Source organism: Selaginella moellendorffii, unplaced genomic scaffold (genome assembly GCF_000143415.4).
Source record: "Selaginella moellendorffii unplaced genomic scaffold, v1.0 SELMOscaffold_168, whole genome shotgun sequence".
Classification (NCBI taxonomy): Eukaryota; Viridiplantae; Streptophyta; class Lycopodiopsida; order Selaginellales; family Selaginellaceae; genus Selaginella; species Selaginella moellendorffii.
The window spans coordinates 8,697-18,106 of record NW_003314428.1 but is presented as its reverse complement, the minus strand read 5'-3'; positions in this window follow the sequence as shown (position 1 = coordinate 18,106).

Genomic DNA, 9,410 nt, shown 5'->3' with positions numbered 1-9,410 from the left:
TGCATGGAGCACAGTGCATGAAAGAGTGGGAAGAGGCTAGCTGCCTATTTTTCTTTCTATGCACTTCCTTTATGGTTATGTCCAGTTTATTTTTGAGTAGGTGGTATCTGTGGTTATATATATTTGAATGTGGAGTCATGCTAGAGAAATGCGAAACAACATGATGACTTGAGTTCCAACCCAGGCCCAGTGCATCTGGCATATCTCTTTTTATTGACCCACCACAATGATGAGCATCTCTTATGCTAAGAAGAAAATGTAAGCATTTAGGTAATAGCTTATAGTGCCACAACTTGTCTGTCTGTACCAACTGTCAGCATTGCAAACTTTGTGGAGTCATGTAGAGGCCGAGACTCTGTAGGTTCTGTTGAAGGTGTTGTAGTGAGCATTAATGATATAGGCTAAAACAGTGGTCAACTCACAATAGCAGATAACATCGATGAGTCTGATATGATAGTAGTAAGTTCAATATAGCATGTGGATTCCTGACAATAATCTATATGATGACAGCTCAAATTTCATGGCAATATGATGGAATTATTCAAAGAGTTGATGAATGAATTTTTTTTCTGGAACTCCACCAACAAGATGTTTCATTAATTTACAAGGAAACGGCTATTTCAAAAGAGAAAATGTCACAAGCATGAGCATTGTTTCACGTATAATAGATGATGCCAAAATAATTCCTTAACACTGTTTTTCGGAATATTGCAAGGGAATGCACAGAGGTAAGTGCAAAAGGAAATGAAACAGGCCCATATTAAATACATGTTGTTTTGCAGATACCTGGATACTTTGAAGTAGATAAGCTGCATCCAGTTTTTATACACACAGTTTGTTCATCATGCTGTGGATCAAGATTGCAACAAACTTCTAAAGATGAAGCAATATGTAAAATATGTAAATATGCAGGACCTATAAAGGAACACATCACGCTAAAGGCCCAGCTTCACCTTGGACAAGACACGTTCCAAGTAACTATACCTTTGCATTTGGTTGATTAACTGTATGGAACAAAAGTGTCTTGGAATGAAGACCCTACAAAAGCCAAACACTACATGTTTGGACATCCACCAAAGGGAAAATTCTTAATCAGTGAGTCCAAAGATGTGCTAGCATTTGCACCAGAAAGAGAAAAAGCTTACCTCACTTTCAAAGTGTAATCAACAAGTTCTTGCATTCTAGAAACTTTGACATTCCTTCAAAAAATTAAACCTTTGTCTTTACATCTGTGCCCTTACTCTTTGATTTCTGATGTTGAAGCATGTGAAGCTTTTATGCAGAATTGTGACGAGTCTAGAACAATGCACTGGATCTTTGCACGGAAACATGGGGAACATTTGAAAGAACCCGGTACTTGAGGCGATATGCTCATTAAAGTTTGTGATTTGTTTATCTTGAGGCATATTTTTTTAGGCACTTCAAGCATTGGCTTACATGGGAACTTTCATTGATTGGGGCAATGATTCCATTGAATATATTCCCAACCTTTCAGCATCAGAAGGTTTGTAAATCAGCTGTTTACAAACATTCCTAATTCTCCCACTAATGTATTACATACCTGGAAAGAGATGTATATAATTGCATTGTGTGGATCACACTGCTTTGTACACTCCAATCAAATATACAGGCCCACTGTGTGTGGATTGTTGAGGCACGTTCGTGACAAAAACTTGTGGATTATGACGTACTCTACTCGCACAGATAACTACAACATAATGTTCTGCTCAGCAAGCAGCCAGAAGAATATCTGGTCTGTCTCTAGAGATTGCAAAGTTGTGTCAATGGTCTAAGACGACGGAACTGAAGCCAAAGTGACAGATGTTTACAATCTCAATGTGCCTTTCATTGGTGATCCAATGAACACCAAAGTGCATATCCTTCAAGGTTAATGTAATTACGGAATATGTATTTAAAAATCATGATATAGAAAAGGCTGAACTTCATCTTACAATCGAGTAAGCTTTCCCATACTTTCACATAAAACTTTTAACATAACCACCTATGAAATCTCATGCTTGAATATTTCTTTGTTAATATAAAGAAACAATATAAACGAAAAGCCAACAACTGAAATATATATGACGCTCCCAGATTTGTCTTCTGATATTTCTTTTATAAAAACAAAACATAAATGTAAAGCACTATGACTACTAATGTTAGTTTTGTCTAAATACATTACAAATTAGTTATTTAGTTACAAATTATTTGTAACTAATTACATTACGTATGTATGTATATAACATTATTACATTTTTTTTCTCTGTTTCATGTCAAGGGAGAGATTTCTAAGAAGCTGAGATGCCAATTAAGGACAGCGGCCACTGCTACTGATGGTCTTTTCATGCCAAGGTGACACACAAAGGAAAACTTGTATTCTTTGAAACAGGCACAGCTGGGTGTGTTATGTCAGTTGATGTTGCTGATGCATAAAGTTCTGAAATACATATTGTTGGGTTTGGCAAGAATGCAAAGCATCTTTCAAGCGAGATTGAGCAAGGCAGTGTCTATATATTTTCAGGGAACAGTGGTGTACAGTGCTCTAAACCAGCATATACACCATATAAATCAAATTGGGAGATAAAAGCAAGCAAAACTATGGAGATCAAGTGTGTAGAGGACGATCTACGTATTCCAAATGTTGTTCTTAATAGAACTAGTGTTTTAGATGCTTCTAAGCTCAGCCAAGAGACATTTGTAGATGTGATTGGTGGTGTAATGTGGATTGGACAAACATTTCTCCTAAGGATTCTGGAGCATTCATGAGAAGGAGGATGCTTTTTTTGAGTGATGAATCAGGCCACAGTATAGACATGTGTCTGTGGGATTCAAAGGTTGAAGATGAAGGTTCAGAAATCGAGGAGAAACCTGGACAAGGAGAGAGGCCTATTGTATGCGTGAAGGGCAGCCGGCAATGGCAAGTCCATTTCAGTCACAGGTGGCTCTAACCTTTTAGTTGATCCTGAATTAGAAGATGTCTCATGGCTGTGTGAATGGATGGTTGCTAGCTACAACACAACCATATTTGTCCATGTGACCAACTCTTCTTCTAAAGCAGTGATTTCTGGTACAATGAGATGTTGTCTATCAACCTGAAGGTTTCCGAGTTCTCTGCTATTTTTCGTGTTATTGTGTCAGTGAAAGATTTCCAGACTGGTGACTTCTATTACCCAGCATGCATGAAGGTTGTCAATGGAAGGCAATGTGGCAAGAAGGTTACTCAGGTTTCGGGAAGTATGTGGCAATGCAACTCTTGTGACACTGATTCTGGAGATATTCACTTCAAATATGCACTACACTTATGTATTCTGGACAGCACTGGACATTGATGGGCAGTTGTATTTGATGATGCTAATGAAATTGTAGAGATGCCTGCATGTAAGCTGGCTGCATGACAAGATGATGATTATACTATTTTTTCGACTGTAATGGACTCTATTTGATCAAAGATATACAATCTGAAGATTCTTTGCAAGCTTGAGAGCTACAGAGATACCAAAAAATTTTAGTTGGACTTGACACTTAAAAGAAAAAATGTGTGAGAAAACAAAAAGTATGTTTTATTTCTTTCTACTATTTTTTTATAATTTGTTGTGTGTGGTATCACGTTTCTAAGTATAAGCCAAGTTGGAGCTTTCAAAACTAATGTTGTGTAGAAGTTGATGAATGATTAAAACAATTTGTAATAATGTAATTAGTTAAAAATTGTTTAAATTAACTAAGTATTGGCAAACATTGCTATAGAATAGATTTAATAAATATAATATTTATTACATATAAATACTAGCAAGGAATCCAGCTCCGCTAGAATAGATAGTACATCTGTTACATAGGTGACATGAATCCTAAAGAATTAGTTGTTTGTTGTCATCATCCAGTAGTGATGATGTACATTTTTCAAATTGTTTGTCTGAAATTCATAATGTCATTTTAGTGTAGAGATTGATAGTTATACCTTGGAGATCATCAATATCCACAAATACTTTTTATGACAATGGAACATTGTCTTTGTATATACCCTTTCTTTTATTGGTAACAAAAGTAATATAAGCAGATGGTCTCTCATATCCCATATTGTTGCAATTATTATCACTGTATAGGAAGTTATTACAGAAATTTAAAATTATAGAAAGGATTCTAATCAAAATCTTTTATGCATAACTTGCAAGATGGCAGGGTCAGTAAGGAATCTCTTGTATTCTTTCATGGTCTAAATGTTTCTTTCTTCAGATCCTCAAGGAACTTCGAGCGGAAGGTGTTCCATATTATTTGACTCCTCAAAAAGTAAGTTCCTGAATGTTCTTTCCTTGCTGCTCTACTGTTACCTAGCATGCTAAGTGAAAGTCTGCAAGAATTTGCCAGAAACCATCCAGCCTTGAGCATGCTGCTACCAACTCTAAAGCCATATACAGTTGGCCAGCTTCTATCTTTGTATGATCACTCGGTCGTGGTGCAGGGATTTATCTGGGGAATCAACTACAGATACATATATCATATACAAATTCATACATATACTTCTTTGATCACTGGGGTGTGAACTCGGCAATGTAAACTTGGTTAAGCCTTGGTTAGGGAGATTGCCATTTCCTTGGCTCACAAGCCATCTTGACCATTCTTTTTCTTCTGGGTTTACTTGCATGTATGGAATTTCTTAGCTCAATTCTCAACTTTTGAAGAAATTCTTCTTGATCTCATAGGATCCCTTTATAAGGGCAACATTAGCCTCCCCAGCAATTATCCATTAAAGCCTCTCAAGGAGGAACAATTCAAAGATCTTATCTCTCGTTGGAAAATGTAGGTGGTGTTTAAAACGTAAATCTATCACTGCAACATTTATCCTAGTGGACAGATCTTCTTGAAAACTCTCAAGGAGAATTAAAGTCCAGCTCTTACAATTTCCAAAGTTTTGTTTCGATTTGTGCATTGCTGGGTGAGCCAGATCCTTGTGAGTTTTCTCTTTGTTTTTCTTGAACTTATTTCCTTGTAGTTGATCCTTTCGTGGGAAGTATAACCTGTGAATATTTGTCCAAAATGCTGGTAGCATCTGACCATGTTGTGATCGACAGGGGGCCAAATCTTCTTGGACATGTGAGAAACAAATCGAACTTTGTGGACAGCTCCATGGCCTTGTAGTAATGTAGCAAGCTCTTGGGCTTCTCATGCTGTATAAGCTGCAAGGCAAGGTCCATCTTTGCATTCATCACCAGCTTCTCCACTCCAGGGACTCAGTCGTAGGCAGCAATGGTGATCTTCAATTCTTCTCCAGACAGTCTTTTTGAGTAGTTGATGTGATTGTGCCACCTCCATCAAGAACAGCAACTTCAACTCAAGAAAGTTCCTTAGGGAAGACAAATAAAAAAAAAGAAAACCTTAGGACTCGAGCTCTAGGCAAAAGCTCTTGATGGCATGTTGCAAGCTTTGCTATGGCGGTTATGACAAAAAATAGCAGCTGGGACTGGGCCAGGATGGCAGAAGTTTTATGCCTGGATGTTTGTGAAGATTAGACACAACATAAATAGTGAGAAACTTCAATTACCATAAGAAGAGGTTTTTGTAGAGAACCAACTCCAGAGTTTCAAAGAGCTCTCTTACACCATCCTTGAAATAAGTACCACCGCCCCCTGGTCTCCAACCACTTAGCATAGTTGCAAAGGAAGCTCAGTCTAGTAAATGTAATAGAAGTTTAACACTCAAATGTGAAATCCATCTTACTTTACTGTCACTTGTTTGAGGTTGACTGGTGATGAGCTTCTGCAATGTTTTTACTTCTTTTGGGATAACAACTTCAAATAGATAAGAAAAGCTTACCTTCAAAAGAGCAATGAACTGAGGAGATTTCTTGAAGAAAGTGTGCACAAACTGACAACACGTTTGTTGGACCTGATTTAAGACATGAGTCAGCTTATGAGTAAACTAATCTTGCTTACCTCGATTGAAAATGCCTTATCCGGAAACATGGCATTGATTCTGAAGAAGACCATAGGTAAAAGAGTGCAGAGTAGTGCTAAACATACAAAGAGCAGCGGATTAAATGCAAAGGTTTGGAACTTACAATCACTCATATCTTGCAATGTAATGTTGAAATAGACTTGCAAAAGCTGCGGGATAAATTTTAGAGCATGTACCCCATTGCTGCTTCCAACGTAGCCTTCATTCCAGGATACAACCAATGATGTTCCTGCAAGATGGACCTTTGTAACCTTAAAAGTGATATAGTCACTTCTTGTTAATGCTGAGCCTTCATTTTCATCTTTCAAGAGGTTTGAAAACAGATAGAGCCTTCTTTGCTAGAATCGTTGCCCCCACCATGAAAGTTCCTGTGTAAGTCAATGCTCGAAGTGCCTAAAAAAAGATGCCTTGAGATAAACAAATCACAAACGGTAATGAGCATATCACCTCAAGTGCTGGGTTATTTCGAATGTTCCCCGTGTTTCCGTGCAAAGATCCAGTGCATTGTTCTAGACTCTGGCCAAAACTGCATAAAAGCTTCACATGCTTCAACATCAGAAATCGAGTCATAGCTCGGAAATACTCACCTGGCAGATACAGAAGAGCCAAGAACAGTTGCAAAACTGACAACTGCAAAACTCATAAACCTAGCCATCATCTTCTTGAAGCCAATTGTCATGTATGCTTGACGGTGGCAGTGCTTGCCTTTTGTTTGAAGCATCAGAGAGCTTCAAGAAACTTAATCTCCAATGTGTATGACTGTAATACATTCCAAGCAAGGTTGTCAGTAATCTAGAGAAGAAGAAAAGAGAATACAGATGTTTGCCGGGGAGCTAAAAGCATCAAAAATAGAAAACTCACCTCTTCAATCACTGCCACTTGGCTCGCTATTCTCAACACTGAGAACTTGCCAGTGGATAGATGGACTTGCTGAGGTTAAGCCTGTGCAAGTCAACCAAGGTAGCTTGGCCAGTGACTCTAGAATGGGATCCAGCTTGTTGTCACTGAGCCATTGCACATGAAAATGCATTCAGTTTGGCTACAAACAATATGTGAAAGCTTTTTACCTCAAACTTAAGAGTGCCATACCATTGTTTGGCATGAAGAACTGGAAGAAATCAGCTTGACTGAGGAAGACAATATTCAGTTTGCAGCGAACTTGACAAGATGGTGTGTAGTGAGCTGCTTCCGTTAGAGGTAGTGCCGAGCTTGGCATATAGCAGCAGAGATAGATTCAAGAAACCTCTTCAAGTGCATTATTGCAACTCTCGACCAAGCTGAATAGCAAAGTAGAGGATCCGTTAGTAGCAAAGAGCAAGGAAGGAAGTCTGGATTACCATGTCAATGTAGGCTATGCCATCAAGACTTTCAGGGAGGAGCTGCCTGTTCTGTTCCATGGAGATCTGAGCTATCAGATATACAGGAGAATGAAGTAAACGTAGAGTGGCTTATCTTGTTTGGTGCAGAGAGGACATCTCTTTCAGAGATCCAGTAAACTGCTTTCACAGACTTACAAGTGTATTATACAGGTGCTCTGGCTGAATGGTAGAATGCTTTTCAAGTCGATCTGGGTGGAAGTCTTGAGCGCCTGGCAGCCTTTGGACAGCACACTATTGTGATCAGATGGTCTGTTCACGATTCCACAAGTGCCGTGGGAAGTCAGAGGTCTCTTTGACGGCATCTTTGAGTACAAACTGAACAGTAAACGAAAGATTCAAGAGCAAGGTATATAATGTAAGGACGAATGCAATCATGCAGCGAACCTCATGGTGTGCACTGCGGTGATAAGCTCTCCTGGAAAAATGCATTGAAAAAAACTGGTTTACCCTAAAAAAAAAAACATTTCACCCTCAACTGTTTTTTTCCCATGTGTTTTCATCTCCACCATTAAGCTTGAAAAGAATCTCGATTGAATATGTCACCCTTGCTCTTTTAGATATAGAAGGATGATATGAATTAATAAATAGATTTAAATATTAAAATTATAATACTATCACTAATGCATAATTTTAATACTGTATTATAATATTATCACTACAATTATAAATACTGTAATATAAATATTATAATATGCATATAGCTTAATAATATAATTTCAAGTTTAGTACATAGAATAAATCTTTATTTCTAAACTATGAGTCTATGATATAGATCATACCAGATATGGTGATCATACACAGCAGAATACAAAATAATAATCACTGCCACTAGCATCTATATACATGTATGATCTCTTAAAGCCTTAGCTTCTTCCTCTCACAAAACATCAAGTTTCTGGATTTTCACTCAATTTGTATTGAACCCATCTTTAACAGTGGGATCTCATAATGAGTAATTTCACTTGTAGAAGATCAAAGATACAATGTTATGAATTTCATTTATTATGTTATGATGTGTGTTGGTGATAGAATCAATCGTAGAAGGGATTTTTAATATAAATATTATATTATATTTAAATATATATTTTATAATTATGTTTATGTTTAAAATTATAATTATAATTAAAAATATTTTGCAAAATAATTTTTTATCAGTAATCTTATCATAATATATTAATACAAACATAAATAAAATTAAACACATTGAGTTGTCAAATGGATAAGATATAGTCTAAGATTTATATATTATCATAAAATTTTCTAACACTTAATCCTACATCACATTTATACATGAAAAACAACTGCAATTTAATTATATTAAACCTATCTATAAAACATTCATGAATTTTCTGATATATTATAATTCTAGCATTATAATTCTAGCAATATATTATAATTCTCTATCTATTTTTAATTTTTATCGTGCTCATTGAACAGCCCACCACTTGATAAGATATAACACCCTTTCAGCTGTTGAATCTGTGATAATAACAAATACAACTCAAAAACAAAATCAGTCTATGCTATCAATTTTTTACCCAAGGAACTTCATGTGCTTTGATGTACCAGCAAGGACTCCTTAGCTTATGGAACTGCAGAAGGTAGCTCGAGTTTTTCTTTCATCTCTGAGAAGAAGCTAACAAAGCTTTTGCTTGTAGTAACCTGAGCATAGATGGTGAAAACTGGTGGCAAGGCCATGCACATGCTTACTCAATTCCCAGCCAAGGCACTCTTAAAAGGATTGATTCACCAGGTTTAATATTTGTAGCATCACAAGTCTCCCTGCAAGCTGACTTGGTCACTTGGAGAAACTGAGAGACAGTCTACTTCGTGATTGAGTTGAAGGAACTCAAGTTGGTTGTTTGGTTGTTGTTGCTGTTTGTGGGATTGAAACACCAGAGGATCTTCTCATAGATTGCCTGGGACATGAATGCATCCTTGCCAACACTGATTTTCAGGGGTTGTTCATGTAAGTAGTACTCATTTCTTACAAGTTTGATACTCTACGCAGGTTGGGTCATTTGTCTGACACAGAAAGGCGTGAATTTCATCGTTAGCATGTAGCTCTAGATCATAAAAAAA